Source organism: Dendropsophus ebraccatus, unplaced genomic scaffold, assembly GCF_027789765.1.
Source record: "Dendropsophus ebraccatus isolate aDenEbr1 unplaced genomic scaffold, aDenEbr1.pat pat_scaffold_1581_ctg1, whole genome shotgun sequence".
Classification (NCBI taxonomy): domain Eukaryota; kingdom Metazoa; phylum Chordata; class Amphibia; order Anura; family Hylidae; genus Dendropsophus; species Dendropsophus ebraccatus.
Window position 1 is genome coordinate 1 of NW_027209003.1, and position 20,290 is coordinate 20,290.

At 49.2% G+C, this 20,290-nt stretch overlaps 17 non-coding genes across 17 annotated transcripts; 10 read left to right on the forward strand and 7 right to left on the reverse strand.

The window, feature by feature from the left end:
- Positions 1-851: 851 nt before the first annotated feature.
- Positions 852-924, reverse strand: TRNAF-GAA (transfer RNA phenylalanine (anticodon GAA)). Its single transcript has one exon. It is a non-coding gene; the product is annotated as a tRNA-Phe (tRNA).
- Positions 925-1,202: 278 nt separating this feature from the next.
- On the forward strand, positions 1,203-1,285 carry TRNAL-CAG (transfer RNA leucine (anticodon CAG)). Its single transcript has one exon. It is a non-coding gene; the product is annotated as a tRNA-Leu (tRNA).
- Positions 1,286-2,347: 1,062 nt separating this feature from the next.
- TRNAL-CAG (transfer RNA leucine (anticodon CAG)) lies at positions 2,348-2,430 on the forward strand. The gene has a single exon. It is a non-coding gene; the product is annotated as a tRNA-Leu (tRNA).
- Positions 2,431-3,955: 1,525 nt separating this feature from the next.
- TRNAL-CAG (transfer RNA leucine (anticodon CAG)) lies at positions 3,956-4,038 on the forward strand. The gene has a single exon. It is a non-coding gene; the product is annotated as a tRNA-Leu (tRNA).
- Positions 4,039-4,413: 375 nt separating this feature from the next.
- Positions 4,414-4,486, reverse strand: TRNAS-GGA (transfer RNA serine (anticodon GGA)). The gene has a single exon. It is a non-coding gene; the product is annotated as a tRNA-Ser (tRNA).
- A 280-nt stretch (positions 4,487-4,766) lies between these two features.
- On the forward strand, positions 4,767-4,849 carry TRNAL-CAG (transfer RNA leucine (anticodon CAG)). Its single transcript has one exon. It is a non-coding gene; the product is annotated as a tRNA-Leu (tRNA).
- A 733-nt stretch (positions 4,850-5,582) lies between these two features.
- Positions 5,583-5,665, forward strand: TRNAL-CAG (transfer RNA leucine (anticodon CAG)). The gene has a single exon. It is a non-coding gene; the product is annotated as a tRNA-Leu (tRNA).
- A 1,851-nt stretch (positions 5,666-7,516) lies between these two features.
- TRNAF-GAA (transfer RNA phenylalanine (anticodon GAA)) lies at positions 7,517-7,589 on the reverse strand. Its single transcript has one exon. It is a non-coding gene; the product is annotated as a tRNA-Phe (tRNA).
- A 280-nt stretch (positions 7,590-7,869) lies between these two features.
- Positions 7,870-7,952, forward strand: TRNAL-CAG (transfer RNA leucine (anticodon CAG)). Its single transcript has one exon. It is a non-coding gene; the product is annotated as a tRNA-Leu (tRNA).
- A 728-nt stretch (positions 7,953-8,680) lies between these two features.
- TRNAL-CAG (transfer RNA leucine (anticodon CAG)) lies at positions 8,681-8,763 on the forward strand. Its single transcript has one exon. It is a non-coding gene; the product is annotated as a tRNA-Leu (tRNA).
- A 376-nt stretch (positions 8,764-9,139) lies between these two features.
- On the reverse strand, positions 9,140-9,212 carry TRNAF-GAA (transfer RNA phenylalanine (anticodon GAA)). Its single transcript has one exon. It is a non-coding gene; the product is annotated as a tRNA-Phe (tRNA).
- Positions 9,213-10,646: 1,434 nt separating this feature from the next.
- TRNAL-CAG (transfer RNA leucine (anticodon CAG)) lies at positions 10,647-10,729 on the forward strand. The gene has a single exon. It is a non-coding gene; the product is annotated as a tRNA-Leu (tRNA).
- A 2,216-nt stretch (positions 10,730-12,945) lies between these two features.
- On the forward strand, positions 12,946-13,028 carry TRNAL-CAG (transfer RNA leucine (anticodon CAG)). The gene has a single exon. It is a non-coding gene; the product is annotated as a tRNA-Leu (tRNA).
- A 736-nt stretch (positions 13,029-13,764) lies between these two features.
- On the forward strand, positions 13,765-13,847 carry TRNAL-CAG (transfer RNA leucine (anticodon CAG)). Its single transcript has one exon. It is a non-coding gene; the product is annotated as a tRNA-Leu (tRNA).
- A 3,478-nt stretch (positions 13,848-17,325) lies between these two features.
- Positions 17,326-17,398, reverse strand: TRNAF-GAA (transfer RNA phenylalanine (anticodon GAA)). Its single transcript has one exon. It is a non-coding gene; the product is annotated as a tRNA-Phe (tRNA).
- Positions 17,399-19,281: 1,883 nt separating this feature from the next.
- Positions 19,282-19,354, reverse strand: TRNAF-GAA (transfer RNA phenylalanine (anticodon GAA)). Its single transcript has one exon. It is a non-coding gene; the product is annotated as a tRNA-Phe (tRNA).
- A 750-nt stretch (positions 19,355-20,104) lies between these two features.
- TRNAF-GAA (transfer RNA phenylalanine (anticodon GAA)) lies at positions 20,105-20,177 on the reverse strand. The gene has a single exon. It is a non-coding gene; the product is annotated as a tRNA-Phe (tRNA).
- Positions 20,178-20,290: the final 113 nt, after the last annotated feature.

Genomic DNA, 20,290 nt, shown 5'->3' on the forward strand with positions numbered 1-20,290 from the left:
GAACGAAATCTCATTACTTTAGGTTTATGCGTACCTAAAAAGCACCTGCCGAAACCCGGGATCGACCAGGGACTTTAGATCTTCAGTCAACGCTCTCCACTGAGCTATTTCGGCCTCCTGAGTGCCCGGTGGCCAATGGCCTTTCCACGGGAGGGTTACAAAACTGTAGTACAGCACTTCTCCCCAAAGTACTATCTGTAGCTACCAAGAGCTGGGAGCCAAGCCATGGAGCTGGGCAGTCACACGTGTCTTCCTGACCCTGCTTGGGTATTAAACCCAAGATTGTAATATACACCCATACGGTCATGGTTTTTTCCTTTGGAGAAGTTCTCCTCGCTAAGGTTAAGGGAGTAGAATAGTTCTGTTTGGAAAAGTACACTATCTTGCCGCAGGTTGTCAGGATGGCCGAGCGTCTAAGGCGCTGCGTTCAGGTCGCAGTCTCCTCTGGAGGCGTGGGTTCGAATCCCCACTTCTGACAGTGTTCTGAAGCGCGGGCTTGGTCTTTCTCTTTACTTAACTATCTCCTTTCTAGGAGGTTGCCGAGTAAAGAGCGTAGAAAAACAGAATTTGATAGCGCAGGTTCTTTCAGGGAATCTCCAGAGCAAGGGTGTTCTTTTCTGAGCCTCACCAAACCCTTTTTCAAAGAGCTTCTAAAATCCCACCACCTCCAAGAAACCTACATCGTTCTGATGGACTGTAAGCTGAATTTTTAAATTCCTCTTCGCTGCCATGCAACGCCTGGCCTTTGCCGTAAATTGCCTAAGCTCTCAAACTCCAAACATCTGAGCTGTATCCTCAATGTTCTCATTACAATCTCATTACTTTAGTTGATGCGTACCTAAAAAAGCACCTGCCGAAACCCGGGATCGAACCAGGGACCTTTAGATCTTCAGTCTAACGCTCTCCCAACTGAGCTATTTCGGCCTCCTGAGTGCCCGGTGGCAATGGCCTCCACGGGAGGGGTACAAACTGTAGTACAGCACTTCTCCCAAAGTACTATCTGGAGCTACCAAGAGCTGAGGAGCCACAAGCATGGAGCTGGGCAGTCACACGTGTCTTCCTGACCCTTGCTTGGGTAGTACACAAGATTGTAATATACACCCAATGACGGTCATGGTTTTTCCTTTGGAGAAGTTCTCCCGCTAAGGCTTAAGGAGTAGAATAGTTCTGTTTGGAAAAGTACACTATCTTGCCGACAGGTTGTCAGGATGGCCGAGCGGTCTAAGGCGCTGCGTTCAGGTCGCAGTCTCCTCTGGAGGCGTGGGTTCGAATCCCACTTCTGACAGTGTTCTGAAGCGCGGGCTTTGTCTTTCTCTTTACTTAACTATCTCCTTTCTAGGAGGTGCCGAGTAGAAGAGCGTAGAAAAACAGAATTTGATAGCGCAGGTTCTTTCAGGGAATCTCCAGAGCAAGGGTGTTCTTTTCTGAGCCTCACCAAACCCTTTTTCAAAGAGCTTCTAAAATCCCACCACCTCCAAGAAACCCTACATCGTTCTGATGGACTGTAAGCTGAATTTTTAAATTCCTCTTCGCTGCCATGCAACGCCTGGCCTTTGCCGTAAATTGCCTAAGCTCTCAAAACTCCAAACATCTGAGCTGTATCCTCAATGTTCCTGGCGCTTTTACGCACTGGTGAAGCCTCATGGGGGCAGGGGTTTTATCTTTCACTGCAGCCAGACGTGACTGCTCCTGTCTGCTGCCGTCTGATGGATGATGCCAGCGTGCCTGCGTGCATTACACATTTCTTCAATTTCAAGGACCGGTGAAGGCAGACTGAAGAATGGTGCCCATGAGCAATATTGTTTAGGCCAGCTGGGCAATGCTAGTTAGCTGCTTTCTTCCACCATACCAGTTTGCTCCTGGAACTGCAGCTCAGCTCCACCAGGCCAGTGCTGCCGAGTGGTAAAACGGCACACAAGCCGAGGACAGGCCATTTTGGAGGAAGACGGGAACGAATCTCATTACTTTAGTTGATGCGTACCTAAAAAAGCACCTGCCGAAACCCGGGATCGAACCAGGGACCTTTAATCTTCAGTCTAACGCTCTCCCAACTGAGCTATTTCGGCCTCCTGAGTGCCCGGTGGCCAATGGCCTTCCACGGGAGGGGTACAAACTGTAGTACAGCACTTCTCCCAAAGTACTATCTGGAGCTACCAAGAGCTGAGGAGCCACAAGCATGGAGCTGGGCAGTCACACGTGTCTTCCTGACCCTTGCTTGGGTAGTACACAAGATTGTAATATACACCCAATGACGGTCATGGTTTTTCCTTTGGAGAAGTTCTCCCGCTAAGGCTTAAGGAGTAGAATAGTTCTGTTTTGGAAAAGTACACTATCTTGCCGACAGGTTGTCAGGATGGCCGAGCGGTCTAAGGCGCTGCGTTCAGGTCGCAGTCTCCTCTGGAGGCGTGGGTTCGAATCCCACTTCTGACAGTGTTCTGAAGCGCGGGCTTTGTCTTTCTCTTTACTTAACTATCTCCTTTCTAGGAGGTTGCCGAGTAGAAGAGCGTAGAAAAACAGAATTTGATAGCGCAGGTTCTTTTCAGGGAATCTCCAGAGCAAGGGTGTTCTTTTCTGAGCCTCACCAAACCCTTTTTCAAAGAGCTTCTAAAATCCCACCACCTCCAAGAAACCCTACATCGTTCTGATGGACTGTAAGCTGAATTTTTAAATTCCTCTTCGCTGCCATGCAACGCCTGGCTTTGCCGTAAATTGCCTAAGCTCTCAAAACTCCAAACATCTGAGCTGTATCCTCAATGTTCTCATTACAATCTCATTACTTTAGTTGATGCGTACCTAAAAAAGCACCTGCGAAACCCTGGATCGAACCAGGGACCTTTAGATCTTCAGTCTAACGCTCTCCCAACTGAGCTATTTCGGCCTCCTGAGTGCCCGGTGGCCAATGGCCTTCCACGGAGGGGTACAAACTGTAGTACAGCACTTCTCCCAAAGTACTATCTGGAGCTACCAAGAGCTGAGGAGCCACAAGCATGGAGCTGGGCAGTCACACGTGTCTTCCTGACCCTTGCTTGGGTAGTACACAAGATTGTAATATACACCCAATGACGTCATGGTTTTTCCTTTGGAGAAGTTTCTCCCTAAGGCTTAAGGAGTAGAATAGTTCTGTTTGGAAAAGTACACTATCTTGCCGACAGGTTGTCAGGATGGCCGGCGGTCTAAGGCGCTGCGTTCAGGTCGCAGTCTCCTCTGGAGGCGTGGGTTCGAATCCCACTTCTGACAGTGTTCTGAAGCGCGGGCTTTGTCTTTCTCTTTACTTAACTATCTCCTTTCTAGGAGGTTGCCGAGTAGAAGAGCGTAGAAAAACAGAATTTGATAGCGCAGGTTCTTTCAGGGAATCTCCAGAGCAAGGGTGTTTCTTTTCTGAGCCTCACCAAACCCTTTTTCAAAGAGCTTCTAAAATCCCACCACCTCCAAGAAACCCTACATCGTTCTGATGGACTGTAGCTGAATTTTTAAATTCCTCTTCGCTGCCATGCACGCCTGGCCTTTGCCGTAAATTGCCTAAGCTCTCAACTCCAACATCTGAGCTGTATCCTCAATGTTCTCATTACAATCTCATTACTTTAGTTGATGCGTACCTAAAAAGCACCTGCCGAAACCCGGGACGAACCAGGGACCTTTAGATCTTCAGTCTAACGCTCTCCCAACTGAGCTATTTCGCCTCCTGAGTGCCCGGTGGCCAATGGCCTTCACGGAGGGGTACAAACTGTAGTACAGCACTTCTCCCAAAGTACTATCTGGAGCTACCAAGAGCTGAGGAGCCACAAGCATGGGAGCTGCAGTCACACGTGTCTTCCTGACCCTTGCTTGGGTAGTACACAAGATTGTAATATACACCCAATGACGGTCATGGTTTTTCCTTTGGAGAAGTTCTCCCGCTAAGGCTTAGGAGTAGAATAGTTCTGTTTGGAAAAGTACACTATCTTGCCGACAGTTTGTCAGGATGGCCGAGCGGTCTAAGGCGCTGCGTTCAGGTCGCAGTCTCCTCTGGAGGCGTGGGTTCGAATCCCACTTCTGACAGTGTTCTGAAGCGCGGGCTTTGTCTTTCTCTTTACTTAACTATCTCCTTTCTAGGAGGTTGCCGAGTAGAAGAGCGTAGAAAAACAGAATTTGATAGCGCAGGTTCTTTCAGGGAATCTCCAGAGCAAGGGTGTTCTTTTCTGAGCCTCACCAAACCCTTTTTCAAAGAGCTTCTAAAATCCCACCACCTCCAAGAAACCCTACATCGTTCTGATGGACTGTAAGCTGAATTTTTAAATTCCTCTTCGCTGCCATGCAACGCCTGGCCTTTGCCGTAAATTGCCTAAGCTCTCAAACTCCAAACATCTGAGCTGTATCCTCAATGTTCTCATTACAATCTCATTACTTTAGTTGATGCGTACCTAAAAAAGCACCTGCCGAAAACCCGGGATCGAACCGGACCTTTAGATCTTCCAGTCTAACGCTCTCCCAACTGAGCTATTTCGGCCTCCTGAGTGCCGGTGGCCAATGGCCTTCCACGGGAGGGGTACAAACTGTAGTACAGCACTTCTCCAAAGTACTATCTGGAGCTACCAAGAGCTGAGGAGCCACAAGCATGGAGCTGGGCAGTCACACGTGTCTTCCTGACCCTTGCTTGGGTAGTACACAAGATTGTAATATACACCCAATGACGGTCATAGGTTTTTCCTTTGGAGAAGTTCTCCCGCTAAGGCTTAAGGAGTAGAATAGTTCTGTTTGGAAAAGTACAACTATCTTGCCGACAGGTTGTCAGGATGGCCGAGCGGTCTAAGGCGCTGCGTTCAGGTCGCAGTCTCCTCTGGAGGCGTGGGTTCGAATCCCACTTCTGACAGTGTTCTGAAGCGCGGGCTTTGTCTTTCTCTTTACTTAACTATCTCCTTTCTAGGAGGTTGCCGAGTAGAAGAGCGTAGAGAAAACAGAATTTGATAGCGCAGGTTCTTTCAGGGAATCTCCAGAGCAAGGGGCGTTCTTTTCCTGAGCCTCACCAAACCCTTTTTCAAAGAGCTTCTAAAATCCCACCACCTCCAAGAAACCCTACATCGTTCTGATGGACTGTAAGCTGAATTTTTAAATTCCTCTTCGCTGCCATGCAACGCCTGGCCTTTGCCGTAAATTGCCTAAGCTCTCAAAACTCCAAACATCTGAGCTGTATCCTCAATGTTCTCATTACAATCTCATTACTTTAGTTGATGCGTACCTAAAAAAGCACCTGCCGAAACACGGGATCGAACCAGGGACCTTTAGATCTTCAGTCTAACGCTCTCCCAACTGAGCTATTTCGGCCTCCTGAGTGCCCGGTGGCCAATGGCCTTCCACGGGAGGGGTACAAACTGTAGTACAGCACTTCTCCCAAAGTACTATCTGGAGCTACCAAGAGCTGAGGAGCCACAGCATGGAGCTGGGCAGTCACACGTGTCTTCCTGACCCTTGCTTGGGTAGTACACAAGATTGTAATATACACCCAATGACGGTCATGGTTTTTCCTTTGGAGAAGTTCTCCCGCTAAGGCTTAAGGAGTAGAAATAGTTTCTGTTTGGAAAAGTACACTATCTTGCCGACAGGTTGTCAGGATGGCCGAGCGGTCTAAGGCGCTGCGTTCAGGTCGCAGTCTCCTCTGGAGGCGTGGGTTCGAATCCCACTTCTGACAGTGTTCTGAAGCGCGGGCTTGTCTTTCTCTTTACTTAACTATCTCCTTTCTAGGAGGTTGCCGAGTAGAAGAGCGTAGAAAAACAGAATTTGATAGCGCCAGGTTCTTTCAGGAATCTCCAGAGCAAGGGTGTTCTTTCTGAGCCTCACCAAACCCTTTTTCAAAGAGCTTCTAAAATCCCACCACCTCCAAGAAACCCTACAATCGTTCTGATGGACTGTAAGCTGAATTTTTAATTCCTCTTCGCTGCCAATGCAACGGCCTGGCCTTGCCGTAAATTGCCTAAGCTCTCAAACTCCAAACATCTGAGCTGTATCCTCAATGTTCCTGGCGCTTTTACGCACTGGTGAAGCCTCATGGGGGCAGGGGTTTATCTTTCACTGCAGCCAGACGTGACTGCTCCTGTCTGCTGCCGTCTGATGGATGATGCAGCGTGCCTGCGTGCATTACACATTTCTTCCATTTCAAGGACCGGTGAAGGCAGACTGAAGAATGGTGCCCATGAGCAATATTGTTTAGGCCAGCTGGGCAATGCTAGTTAGCTGCTTTCTTCCACCATACCAGTTTGCTCCTGGAACTGCAGCTCAGCTCCAACCAGGCCAGTGCTGCCGAGTGGTAAAACGGCACACAGCCGAGGACAGGCCATTTTGGAGGAAAGACGGGAACGAATCTCATTACTTTAGTTGATGCGTACCTAAAAAAGCACCTGCCGAAACCCGGGATCGAACCAGGGACCTTTAGATCTTCAGTCTACGCTCTCCCAACTGAGCTATTTCGGCCTCCTGAGTGCCCGGTGGCCAATGGCCTTCCACGGGAGGGGTACAAACTGTAGTACAGCACTTCTCCCAAAGTACTATCTGGAGCTACCAAGAGCTGAGGAGCCACAAGCATGGAGCTGGGCAGTCACACGTGTCTTCCTGACCTTGCTTGGGTAGTACACAAGATTGTAATATACACCCAATGACGGTCATGGTTTTTCCTTTGAGAAGTTCTCCCGCTAAGGCTTAAGGAGTAGAATAGTTCTGTTTGGAAAAGTACACTATCTTGCCGACAGGTTGTCAGGATGGCCGAGCGTCTAAGGCGCTGCGTTCAGGTCGCAAGTCTCCTCTGGAGGCGTGGGTTCGAATCCCACTTCTGACAGTGTTCTGAAGCGCGGGCTTTGTCTTTCTCTTTTACTTAACTATCTCCTTTCTAGGAGGTTGCCGAGTAGAAGAGCGTAGAAAACAGAATTTGATAGCGCAGGTTCTTTCAGGGAATCTCCAGAGCAAGGGTGTTCTTTTCTGAGCCTCACCAAACCCTTTTTCAAAGAGCTTCTAAAATCCACACCACCTCCAAGAAACCCTACATCGTTCTGATGGACTGTAAGCTGAATTTTTAAATTCCTCTTCGCTGCCATGCAACGCCTGGCCTTTGCCGTAAATTGCCTAAGCTCTCAAAACTCCAAACATCTGAGCTGTATCCTCAATGTTCCTGGCGCTTTTACGCACTGGTGAAGCCTCATGGGGCAGGGGTTTATCTTTCACTGCAGCCAGACGTGACTGCTCCTGTCTGCTGCCGTCTGATGGATGATGCCAGCGTGCCTGCGTGCATTACACATTTCTTCAATTTCAAGGACCGGTGAAGGCAGACTGAAGAATGGTGCCCATGAGCAATATTGTTTAGGCCAGCTGGGCAATGCTAGTTAGCTGCTTTCTTCCACCATACCAGTTTGCTCCTGGAACTGCAGCTCAGCTCCAACCAGGCCAGTGCTGCCGAGTGGTAAAACGGCACACAAGCCGAGGACAGGCCATTTTGGAGGAAAGACGGGAACGAATCTCATTACTTTAGTTGATGCGTACCTAAAAAAGCACCTGCCGAAACCCGGGATCGAACCAGGGACCTTTAGATCTTCAGTCTAACGCTCTCCCAACTGAGCTATTTCGGCCTCCTGAGTGCCCGGTGGCCAATGGCCTTCCACGGGAGGGGTACAAACTGTAGTACAGCACTTCTCCCAAAGTACTATCTGGAGCTACCAAGAGCTGAGGAGCCACAAGCATGGAGCTGGGCAGTCACACGTGTCTTCCTGACCCTTGCTTGGGTAGTACACAAGATTGTAATATACACCCAATGACGGTCATGGTTTTTCCTTTGGAGAAGTTCTCCCGCTAAGGCTTAAGGAGTAGAATAGTTCTGTTTGGAAAAGTACACTATCTTGCCGACAGGTTGTCAGGATGGCCGAGCGGTCTAAGGCGCTGCGTTCAGGTCGCAGTCTCCTCTGGAGGCGTGGGTTCGAATCCCACTTCTGACAGTGTTCTGAAGCGCGGGCTTTGTCTTTCTCTTTACTTAACTATCTCCTTTCTAGGAGGTTGCCGAGTAGAAGAGCGTAGAAAAACAGAATTTGATAGCGCAGGTTCTTTCAGGGAATCTCCAGAGCAAGGGTGTTCTTTTCTGAGCCTCACCAAACCCTTTTTCAAAGAGCTTCTAAAATCCCACCACCTCCAAGAAACCCTACATCGTTCTGATGGACTGTAAGCTGAATTTTTAAATTCCTCTTCGCTGCCATGCAACGCCTGGCCTTTGCCGTAAATTGCCTAAGCTCTCAAACTCCAAACATCTGAGCTGTATCCTCAATGTTCTCATTACAATCTCATTACTTTAGTTGATGCGTACCTAAAAAAGCACCTGCCGAAAACCCGGGATCGAACCAGGACCTTTAGATCTTCAGTCTAACGCTCTCCCAACTGAGCTATTTCGGCCTCCTGAGTGCCCGGTGGCCAATGGCCTTCCACGGGAGGGGTACAAACTGTAGTACAGCACTTCTCCCAAAGTACTATCTGGAGCTACCAAGAGCTGAGGAGCCACAAGCATGGAGCTGGGCAGTCACACGTGTCTTCCTGACCCTTGCTTGGGTAGTACACAAGATTGTAATATACACCCAATGACGGTCATGGTTTTTCCTTTGGAGAAGTTCTCCCGCTAAGGCTTAAGGAGTAGAATAGTTCTGTTTGGAAAAGTACACTATCTTGCCGACAGGTTGTCAGGATGGCCGAGCGGTCTAAGGCGCTGCGTTCAGGTCGCAGTCTCCTCTGGAGGCGTGGGTTCGAATCCCACTTCTGACAGTGTTCTGAAGCGCGGGCTTTGTCTTTCTCTTTACTTAACTATCTCCTTTCTAGGAGGTTGCCGAGTAGAAGAGCGTAGAAAAACAGAATTTGATAGCGCAGGTTCTTTCAGGGAATCTCCAGAGCAAGGGTGTTCTTTTCTGAGCCTCACCAAACCCTTTTTCAAAGAGCTTCTAAAATCCCACCACCTCCAAGAAACCCTACATCGTTCTGATGGACTGTAAGCTGAATTTTTAAATTCCTCTTCGCTGCCATGCAACGCCTGGCCTTTGCCGTAAATTGCCTAAGCTCTCAAAACTCCAAACATCTGAGCTGTATCCTCAATGTTCTCATTACAATCTCATTACTTTAGTTGATGCGTACCTAAAAAAGCACCTGCCGAAACCCGGGATCGAACCAGGGACCTTTAGATCTTCAGTCTAACGCTCTCCCAACTGAGCTATTTCGGCCTCCTGAGTGCCCGGTGGCCAATGGCCTTCCACGGGAGGGGTACAAACTGTAGTACAGCACTTCTCCCAAAGTACTATCTGGAGCTACCCAAGAGCTGAGGAGCCACAAGCATGGAGCTGGGCAGTCACACGTGTCTTCCTGACCCTTGCTTGGGTAGTACACAAGATTGTAATATACACCCAATGACGGTCATGGTTTTTCCTTTGGAGAAGTTTCTCCCGCTAAGGCTTAAGGAGTAGAATAGTTCTGTTTGGAAAAGTACACTATCTTGCCGACAGGTTGTCAGGATGGCCGAGCGGTCTAAGGCGCTGCGTTCAGGTCGCAGTCTCCTCTGGAGGCGTGGGTTCGAATCCACTTCTGACAGTGTTCTGAAGCGCGGGCTTTGTCTTTCTCTTTACTTAACTATCTCCTTTCTAGGAGGTTGCCGAGTAGAAGAGCGTAGAAAAACAGAATTTGATAGCGCAGGGTTCTTTCAGGGAATCTCCAGAGCAAGGTGTTCTTTTCTGAGCCTCACCAAACCCTTTTTTCAAAGAGCTTCTAAAATCCCACCACCTCCAAGAAACCCTACATCGTTCTGATGGACTGTAAGCTGAATTTTTAAAATTCCTCTTCGCTGCCATGCAACGCCTGGCCTTTGCCCGTAAATTGCCTAAGCTCTCAAAACTCCAAACATCTGAGCTGTATCCTCAATGTTCCTGGCGCTTTTACGCACTGGTGAAGCCTCATGGGGGCAGGGGTTTATCTTTCACTGCAGCCAGACGTGACTGCTCCTGTCTGCTGCCGTCTGATGGATGATGCCAGCGTGCCTGCGTGCATTACACATTTCTTCAATTTCAAGGACCGGTGAAGGCAGACTGAAGAATGGTGCCCATGAGCATATTCGTTTAGGCCAGCTGGGCAATGCTAGTTAGCTGCTTTCTTCCACCATACCAGTTTGCTCCTGGAACTGCAGCTCAGCTTCCAACCAGGCCAGTGCTGCCGAGTGGTAAAACGGCACACAAGCCGAGACAGGCCATATTGGAGGAAAGACGGGAACGAATCTCATTACTTTAGTTGATGCGTACCTAAAAAAGCACCTGCCGAAACCCGGGATCGAACCAGGGACCTTTAGATCTTCAGTCTAACGCTCTCCCAACTGAGCTATTTTCGGCCTCCCTGAGTGCCCGGTGGCCAATGGCCTTCCACGGGAGGGGTACAAACTGTAGTACTAGCACTTCTCCCAAAGTACTATCTGGAGCTACCAAGAGCTGAGGAGCCACAAGCATGGAGCTGGGCAGTCACACGTGTCTTCCTGACCCTTGCTTGGGTAGTACACAAGATTGTAATGTACACCCAATGACGGTCATGGTTTTTCCTTTGGAGAAGTTCTCCCGCTAAGGCTTAAGGAGTAGAATAGTTCTGTTTGGAAAAGTACACTATCTTGCCGACAGGTTGTCAGGATGGCCGAGCGGTCTAAGGCGCTGCGTTCAGGTCGCAGTCTCCTCTGGAGGCGTGGGTTCGAATCCCACTTCTGACAGTGTTTCTGAAAGCGCGGGCTTTGTCTTCTCTTTACTTAACTATCTCCTTTCTAGGAGGTTGCCGAGTAGAAGAGCGTAGAAAAACAGAATTTGATAGCGCAGGTTCTTTCAGGGAATCTCAGAGCAAGGGTGTTCTTTTCTGAGCCTCACCAAACCCTTATTCAAAGAGCTTCTAAAATCCACCACCTCCAAGAAACCCTACATCGTTCTGATGGACTGTAAGCTGAATTTTTAAATTCCTCTTCGCTGCCATGCAACGCCTGGCCTTTGCCGTAAATTGCCTAAGCTCTCAAAACTCCAAAACATCTGAGCTGTATCCTCAATGTTCCTGCGCTGTTTACGCACTGGTGAAGCCTCATGGGGCGGGGTTTATCTTTCACTGCAGCCAGACGTGACTGCTCCTGTCTGCTGCCGTCTGATGGATGATGCCAGCGTGCCTGCAGTGCATTACACATTTCTTCAATTTCAAGGACCGGTGAAGTCAGACTGAAAGGAATGGTGCCCATGAGCAATATTGTTTAGGCCAGCTGGGCAATGCTAGTTAGCTGCTTTCTTCCACCATACCAGTTTGCTCCTGGAACTGCAGCTCAGCTCCAACCAGGCCAGTGCTGCCGAGTGGTAAAACGGCACACAAGCCGAGGGACGGGCCATTTTGGAGGAAAGACGGGAAACGAATCTCATTACTTTAGTTGATGCGTACCTAAAAAAGCACCTGCCGAAACCCGGGATCGAACCAGGGACCTTTAGATCTTCAGTCTAACGCTCTCCCACTGAGCTATTTCGGCCTCTCTGAGTGCCCGGTGGCCAATGGCCTTCCACGGGAGGGGTACAAACTGTAGTACAGCACTTCTCCCAAAGTACTATCTGGAGCTACCAAGAGCTGAGGAGCCACAAGCATGGAGCTGGCAGTCACACGTGTCTTCCTGACCCTTGCTTGGGTAGTACACAAGATTGTAATATACACCCAATGACGTCATGGTTTTTCCTTTGAGAAGTTCTCCCGCTGAAGGCTTACTAGGAGTAGAATAGTTCTGTTTGGAAAAGTAACACTATCTTGCCGACAGGTTGTCAGGATGGCGAGCGGTCTAAGGCGCTGCGTTCAGGTCGCAGTCTCCTCTGGAGGCGTGGGTTCGAATCCCACTTCTGACAGTGTTCTGAAGCGCGGGCTTGTCTTTCTCTTTACTTAACTATCTCCTTTCTAGGAGGTTGCCGAGTAGAAGAGCGTAGAAAAACAGAATTTGATAGCGCAGGTTCTTTCAGGGAATCTCCAGAGCAAGGGTGTTCTTTTCTGAGCCTCACCAAACCCTTTTTCAAAGAGCTTCTAAATCCCACCACCCTCCAAGAAACCCTACATCGTTCTGATGGACTGTAAGCTGAATTTTTAAATTCCTCCTTCGCTGCCATGCAACGCCTGGCCTTTGCCGTAAATTGCCTAAGCTCTCAAAACTCCAAACATCTGAGCTGTATCCTCAATGTTCCTGGCGCTTTTACGCACTGGTGAAGCCTCATGGGGCAGGGGTTTTATCTTTCACTGCAGCCAGACGTGACTGCTCCTGTCTGCTGCCGTCTGATGGATGATGCCAGCGTGCCTGCGTGCATTTACACATTTCTTCAATTTCAAGGACCGGTGAAGGCAGACTGAAGAATGGTGCCCATGAGCAATATTGTTTAGGCCAGCTGGGCAATGCTAGTTAGCTGCTTTCTTCCACCATACCAGTTTTGCTCCTGGAACTGCAGCTCAGCTCCAACCAGGCCAGTGCGCCGAGTGGTAAAACGGCACACAAGCCGAGGACAGGCCATTTTGGAGGAAAGACGGGGAACGAATCTCATTACTTTAGTTGATGCGTACCTAAAAAAGCACCTGCCGAAACCCGGGATCGAACCAGGGACCTTTAGATCTTCAGTCTAACGCTCTCCCAACTGAGCTATTTTCGGCCTCCTGAGTGCCCGGTGGCCAATGGCCTTCCACGGGAGGGGTACAAACTGTAGTACAGCACTTCTCCCAAAGTACTATCTGGAGCTACCAAGAGCTGAGGAGCCACAAGCATGGAGCTGGGCAGTCACACGTGTCTTCCTGACCCTTGCTTGGGTAGTACACAAGATTGTAATATACACCCAATGACGGTCATGGTTTTTCCTTTGGAGAAGTTCTCCCGCTAAGGCTTAAGGAGTAGAATAGTCTGTTTGGAAAAGTACACTATCTTGCCGACAGGTTGTCAGGATGGCCGAGCGGTCTAAGGCGCTGCGTTCAGGTCGCAGTCTCCTCTGGAGGCGTGGGTTCGAATCCCACTTCTGACAGTGTTTCTGAAGCGCTGGGCTTTGTCTTTCCTCTTACTTAACTATCTCCTTTCTTAGGAGGTTGCCGAGTAGAGAGCGTAGAAAAAACAGGAATTTGATAGCGCAGGTTCTTTCATGGAATCTCCAGAGCAAGGGTGTTCTTTTCTGAGCCTCACCAAACCCTTTTTCAAAGAGCTTCTAAAATCCCACCACTCCAAGAAACCCTACATCGTTCTGATGGACTGTAAGCTGAATTTTTAAATTCCCTCTTCGCTGCCATGCAACGCCTGGCCTTTGCCGTAAATTGCCTAAGCTCTCAAAAACTCCAAACATCTGAGCTGTATCCTCAATGTTCTCATACAATCTCATTACTTTAGTTGATGCGTACCTAAAAAAGCACCTGACGAAACCCGGGATCGAACCAGGGACCTTTAGATCTTCAGTCTAACGCTCTCACCAACTGAGCTATTTCGGCCTCCTGAGTGCCCGGTGGCCAATGGCCTTCCACGGGAGAGGGGTACAAACTGTAGTACAGCACTTCTCCCAAAGTACTATCTGGAGCTACCAAGAGCTGAGGAGCCACAAGCATGGAGCTGGGCAGTCACACGTGTCTTCCTGACCCTTGCTTGGGTAGTACACAAGATTGTAATATACACCCAATGAAGGTCATGGTTTTTCCTTTGGAGAAGTTCTCCCGCTAAGGCTTAAGGAGTAGAATAGTTCTGTTTGGAAAAGTACACTATCTTGCCGACAGGTTGTCAGGATGGCCGAGCGGTCTAAGGCGCTGCGTTCAGGTCGCAGTCTCCTCTGGAGGCGTGGGTTCGAATCCCACTTCTGACAGTGTTCTGAAGCGCGGGCTTTGTCTTTCTCTTTACTTAACTATCTCCTTTCTAGGAGGTTGCCGAGTAGAAGAGCGTAGAAAAAACAGAATTTGATAGCGCAGGTTCTTTCAGGGAATCTCCAGAGCAAGGGTGTTCTTTTCTGAGCCTCACCAAACCCTTTTCAAAGAGCTTCTAAAATCCCACCACCTCCAAGAAACCCTACATCGTTCTGATGGACTGTAAGCTGAATTTTTAAATTCCTCTTCGCTGCCATGCAACGCCTGGCCTTTGCCGTAAATTTGCCTAAGCTCTCAAAACTCCAAACATCTGAGCTGTATCCTCAATGTTCTCATTCACAATCTCATTACTTTAGTTGATGCGTACCTAAAAAAGCACCTGACGAAACCCGGATCGAACCAGGGACCTTTAGATCTTCAGTCTAACGCTCTCCCAAACTGAGCTATTTCGGCCTCCTGAGTGCCCGGTGGCCAATGGCCTTCCACGGGAGGGGTACAAACTGTAGTACAGCACTTCTCCCAAAGTACTATCTGGAGCTACCAAGAGCTGAGGAGCCACAAGCATGGAGCTGGGCAGTCACACGTGTCTTCCTGACCCTTGCTTGGGTAGTACACAAGATTGTAATATACACCCAATGACGGTCATGGTTTTTCCTTTGGAGAAGTTCTCCCGCTAAGGCTTAAGGAGTAGAATAGTTCTGTTTGGGAAAAGTACACTATCTTGCCGACAGGTTGTCTAGGATGGCCGAGCGGTCTAAGGCGCTGCGTTCAGGTCGCAGTCTCCTCTGGAGGCGTGGGTTCGAATCCCACTTCTGACAGTGTTCTGAAGCGCGGGCTTTGTCTTTCTCTTTACTTAACTATCTCCTTTCTAGGAGGTTGCCGAGTAGAAGAGCGTAGAAAAACAGAATTTGATAGCGCAGGTTCTTTCAGGGAATCTCCAGAGCAAGGGTGTTCTTTTCTGAGCCTCACCAAACCCTTTTCAAAGAGCTTCTAAAATCCCACCACCTCCAAGAAACCCTACATCGTTCTGATGGACTGTAAGCTGAATTTTTAAATTCCTCTTCGCTGCCATGCAACGCCTGGCCTTTGCCGTAAATTGCCTAAGCTCTCAAAACTCCAAACATCTGAGCTGTATCCTCAATGTTCCTGGCGCTTTTACGCACTGGTGAAGCCTCATGGGGGCAGGGGTTTATCTTTCACTGCAGCCAGACGTGACCTGCTCCTGTCTGCTGCCGTCTGATGGATGATGCCAGCGTGCCTGCGTGCATTACACATTTCTTCAATTTCAAGGACCGGTGAAGGCAGACTGAAGAATGGTGCCCATGAGCAATATTGTTTAGGCCAGCTGGGCAATGCTAGTTAGCTGCTTTCTTCCACCATACCAGTTTGCTCCTGGAACTGCAGCTCAGCTCCAACCAGGCCAGTGCTGCCGAGTGGTAAAACGGCACACAAGCCGAGGACAGGCCATTTTGGAGGAAAGACGGGAACGAATCTCATTACTTTAGTTGATGCGTACCTAAAAAAGCACCTGCCGAAACCCGGGATCGAACCAGGGACCTTTAGATCTTCAGTCTAACGCTCCTCCCAACTGAGCTATTTCGGCCTCCTGAGTGCCCGGTGGCCAATGGCCTTCCACGGGAGGGGTACAAACTGTAGTACAGCACTTCTCCCAAAGTACTATCTGGAGCTACCAAGAGCTGAGGAGCACAAGCATGGAGCTGGGCAGTCACACGTGTCTTCCTGACCCTTGCTTGGGTAGTACACAAGATTGTAATATACACCCAATGACGGTCATGGTTTTTCCTTTGGAGAAGTTCTCCCGCTAAGGCTTAAGGAGTAGAATAGTTTCTGTTTGGAAAAGTACACTATCTTGCCGACAGGTTGTCAGGATGGCCGAGCGGTCTAAGGCGCTGCGTCAGGTCGCAGTCTCCTCTGGAGGCGTGGGTTCGAATCCCACTTCTGACAGTGTTCTGAAGCGCGGGCTTTGTCTTTCTCTTACTTAACTATCTCCTTTCTAGGAGGTTTGCCGAGTAGAAGAGCGTAGAAAACAGAATTTGATAGAGCAGGTTCTTTCAGGGAATCTCCAGAGCAAGGGTGTTCTTTTCTGAGCCTCACCAAACCCTTTTCAAAGAGCTTCTAAAATCCCCACCACCTCCAAGAAACCCTACATCGTTCTGATGGACTGTAAGCTGAATTTTTAAATTCCTCTTCGCTGCCATGCAACGCCTGGCCTTTGCCGTAAATTGCCTAAGCTCTCAAAACTCCAAACATCTGAGCTGTATCCTCAATGTTCTCATTACAATCTCATTACTTTAGTTGATGCGTACCTAAAAAAGCACCTGCCGAAACCCGGGATCGAACCAGTGACCTTAGATCTTCAGTCTAACGCTCTCCCAACTGAGCTATTCGGCCTCCTGAGTGCCCGGTGGCCAAGGCCTTCCACGGGAGGGGTACAAACTGTAGTACAGCACTTCTCCCAAAGTACTATCTGGAGCTACCAAGAGCTGAGGAGCCACAAGCATGGAGCTGGGCAGTCACACGTGTCTTCCTGACCCTTGCTTGGGTAGTACACAAGATTGTAATATACACCAATGACGGTCATGGTTTTTCCTTTGGAGAAGTTCTCCCGCTAAGGCTTAAGGAGTAGAATAGTTCTGTTTGGAAAAGTACACTATCTTGCCGACAGGTTGTCAGGATGGCCGAGCGGTCTAAGGCGCTGCGTTCAGGTCCGCAGTCTCCTCTGGAGGCGTGGGTTCGAATCCCACTTTGACAGTGTTCTGAAGCGCGGGCTTTGTCTTCTCTTTACTTAACTATCTCCTTTCTAGGAGGTTGCCGAGTAGAAGAGCGTAGAAAACAGAATTGATAGCGCAGGTTCTTTCAGGGAATCTCCAGAGCAAGGGTGTTCTTTTCTGAGCCTCACCAAACCCTTTTTCAAAGAGCTTCTAAAATCCCACCACCTCCAAGAAACCCTACATCAGTTCTGATGGACTGTAAGCTGAATTTTTAAATTCCTCTTCGCTGCCATGCAACGCCTGGCCTTTGCCGTAAATTGCCTAAGCTCTCAAAACTCCAAACATCTGAGCTGTATCCTCAATGTTCCTGGCGCTTTTACGCACTGGTGAAGCCTCATGGGGGCAGGGGTTTATCTTTCACTGCAGCCAGACGTGACTGCTCCTGTCTGCTGCCGTCTGATGGTGATGCCAGCGTGCCTGCGTGCATTACACATTTCTTCAATTTCAAGGACCGGTGAAGGCAGACTGAAGAATGGTGCCCATGAGCAATATCGTTTAGGCCAGCTGGGCAATGCTAGTTAGCTGCTTTCTTCCACCATACCAGTTTGCTCCTGGAACTGCAGCTCAGCTCCAACCAGGCCAGTGCTGCGAGTGGTAAAAACGGCACACAAGCCGAGGACAGGCCATTTTGGAGGAAAGACGGGAACGAATCTCATTACTTTAGTTGATGCGTACCTAAAAAAGCACCTGCCGAAACCCGGGATCGAACCAGGGACCTTTAGATCTTCAGTCTAACGCTCTCCCAACTGAGCTATTTCGGCCTCCTGAGTGCCCGGTGGCCAATGGCCTTCCACGGGAGGGGTACAAACTGTAGTACAGCACTTCTCCAAAGTACTATCTGGAGCTACCAAGAGCTGAGGAGCCACAAGCATGGAGCTGGGCAGTCACACGTGTCTTCCTGACCCTTGCTTGGGTAGTACACAAGATTGTAATATACACCCAATGACGGTCATGGTTTTTCCTTTGGAGAAGTTCTCCCGCTAAGGCTTAAGGAGTAGAATAGTTCTGTTTGGAAAAGTACACTATCTTGCCGACAGGTTGTCAGGATGGCCGAGCGGTCTAAGGCGCTGCGTTCAGGTCGCAGTCTCCTCTGGAGGCGTGGGTTCGAATCCCACTTTTGACAGTGTTCTGAAGCGCGGGCTTTGTCTTTCTCTTTACTTAACTATCTCCTTTCTAGGAGGTTGCCGAGTAGAAGAGCGTAGAAAACAGAATTTGATAGCGCAGGTTCTTTCAGGGAATCTCCAGAGCAAGGGTGTTCTTTTCTGAGCCTCACCAAAACCCTTTTCAAAGAGCTTCTAAAATCCCACCACCTCCAAGAAACCCTACATCGTTCTGATGGACTGTAAGCTGAATTTTTAAATTCCTCTTCGCTGCCATGCAACGCCTGGCCCTTTGCCGTAAATTGCCTAAGCTCTCAAAACTCCAAACATCTGAGCTGTATCCTCAATGTTCTCATTACATCTCATTACTTTAGTTGATGCGTACCTAAAAAAGCACCTGACGAAACCCGGGATCGAACCAGGGACCTTTAGATCTTCAGTCTAACGCTCTCCCAACTGAGCTATTTCGGCCTCCTGAGTGCCCGGTGGCCAATGGCCTTCCACGGGAGGGGTACAAACTGTAGTACAGCACTTCTCCCAAAGTACTATCTGGAGCTACCAAGAGCTGAGGAGCCACAAGCATGGAGCTGGGCAGTCACACGTGTCTTCCTGACCCTTGCTTGGGTAGTACACAAGATTGTAATATACACCCAATGACGGTCATGGTTTTTCCTTTGGAGAAGTTCTCCCGCTAAGGCTTAAGGAGTAGAATAGTTCTGTTTGGAAAAGTACACTATCTTGCCGACAGGTTGTTCAGGATGGCCGAGCGGTCTAAGGCGCTGCGTTCAGGTCGCAGTCTCCTCTGGAGGCGTGGGTTCGAATCCCACTTCTGACAGTGTTCTGAAGCGCGGGCTTTGTCTTTCTATTTACTTAACTATCTCCTTTCTAGGAGGTTGCCGAGTAGAAGAGCGTAGAAAAACAGAATTTGATAGCGCAGGTCTTTCAGGGAATCTCCAGAGCAAGGGTGTTCTTTTCTGAGCCTCACCAAACCCTTTTTCAAAGAGCTTCTAAAATCCCACCACCTCCAAGAAACCCTACATCTTCTGGATGGACTGTAAGCTGAATTTTTAAATTCCTCTTCGCTGCCATGCAACGCCTGGCCTTTGCCGTAAATTGCCTAAGCTCTCAAACTCCAAACATCTGAGCTGTATCCTCAATGTTCCTGGCGCTTTTACGCACTGGTGAAGCCTCATGGGGGCAGGGGTTTATCTTTCACTGCAGCCAGACGTGACTGCTCCTGTCTGCTGCCGTCTGATGGATGATGCCAGCGTGCCTGCGTGCATTACACATTTCTTCAATTTCAAGGACCGGTGAAGGCAGACTGAAGAATGGTGCCCATGAGCAATATTGTTTAGGCCAGCTGGGCAATGCTAGTTAGCTGCTTTCTTCCACCATACCAGTTTGCTCCTGGAACTGCAGCTCAGCTCCAACCAGGCCAGTGCTGCCGAGTGGTAAAACGGCACACAAGCCGAGGACAGGCCATTTTGGAGGAAAGACGGGAACGAATCTCATTACTTTAGTTGATGCGTACCTAAAAAAGCACCTGCCGAAACCCGGGATCGAACCAGGGACCTTTAGATCTTCAGTCTAACGCTCTCCCAACTGAGCTATTTCGGCCTCCTGAGTGCCCGGTGGCCAATGGCCTTCCACGGGAGGGGTACAAACTGTAGTACAGCACTTCTCCCAAAGTACTATCTGGAAGCTACCAGAGCTGAGGAGCCACAAGCATGGAGCTGGGCAGTCACACGTGTCTTCCTGACCCTTGCTTGGGGTAGTACACAATATTGTAATATACACCCAATGACGGTCATGGTTTTTCCTTTGGAGAAGTTCTCCCGCTAAGCTTAAGGAGTAGAATAGTTCTGTTTGGAAAAGTACACTATCTTGCCGACAGGTTGTCAGGATGGCCGAGCGGTTCTAAGGCGCTGCGTTCAGGTCGCAGTCTTCCTCTGGAGGCGTGGGTTCGAAATCCCAACTTCTGACAGTGTTCTGAAGCGCGGGCTTTGTCTTTCTCTTTACTTAACTATCTCCTTTCTAGGAGGGTTGCCGAGTAGAAGAGCGTAGAAAAACAGAATTTGATAGCGCCAGGTTCTTTCAGGGAATCTCCAGAGCAAGGGTGTTCTTTTCTGAGCCTCACCAAACCCTTATTCAAAGAGCTTCTAAAATCCCACCACCTCCAAGAAACCCTACATCGTTCTGATGGACTGTAAGCTGAATTTTTAAATTCCTCTTCGCTGCCATGCAACGCCTGGCCTTTTGCCGTAAATTGCCTAAGCTCTCAAAACTCCAAACTATCTGATGCTGTATCCTCAATGGTTCTCATTACAATCTCATTACTTTAGTTGATGCGTACCTAAAAAAAGCACCTGCCGAAACCCGGGATCGAACCAGGGACCTTTAGATCTTCAGTCTAACGCTCTCCCAACTGAGCTATTTCGGCCTCCTGAGTGCCCGGTGGCCAATGGCCCTTCCACGGGAGGGGTACAAACTGTAGTACAGCACTTCTCCCAAAGTACTATCTGGAGCTACCAAGAGCTGAGGAGCCACAAGCAT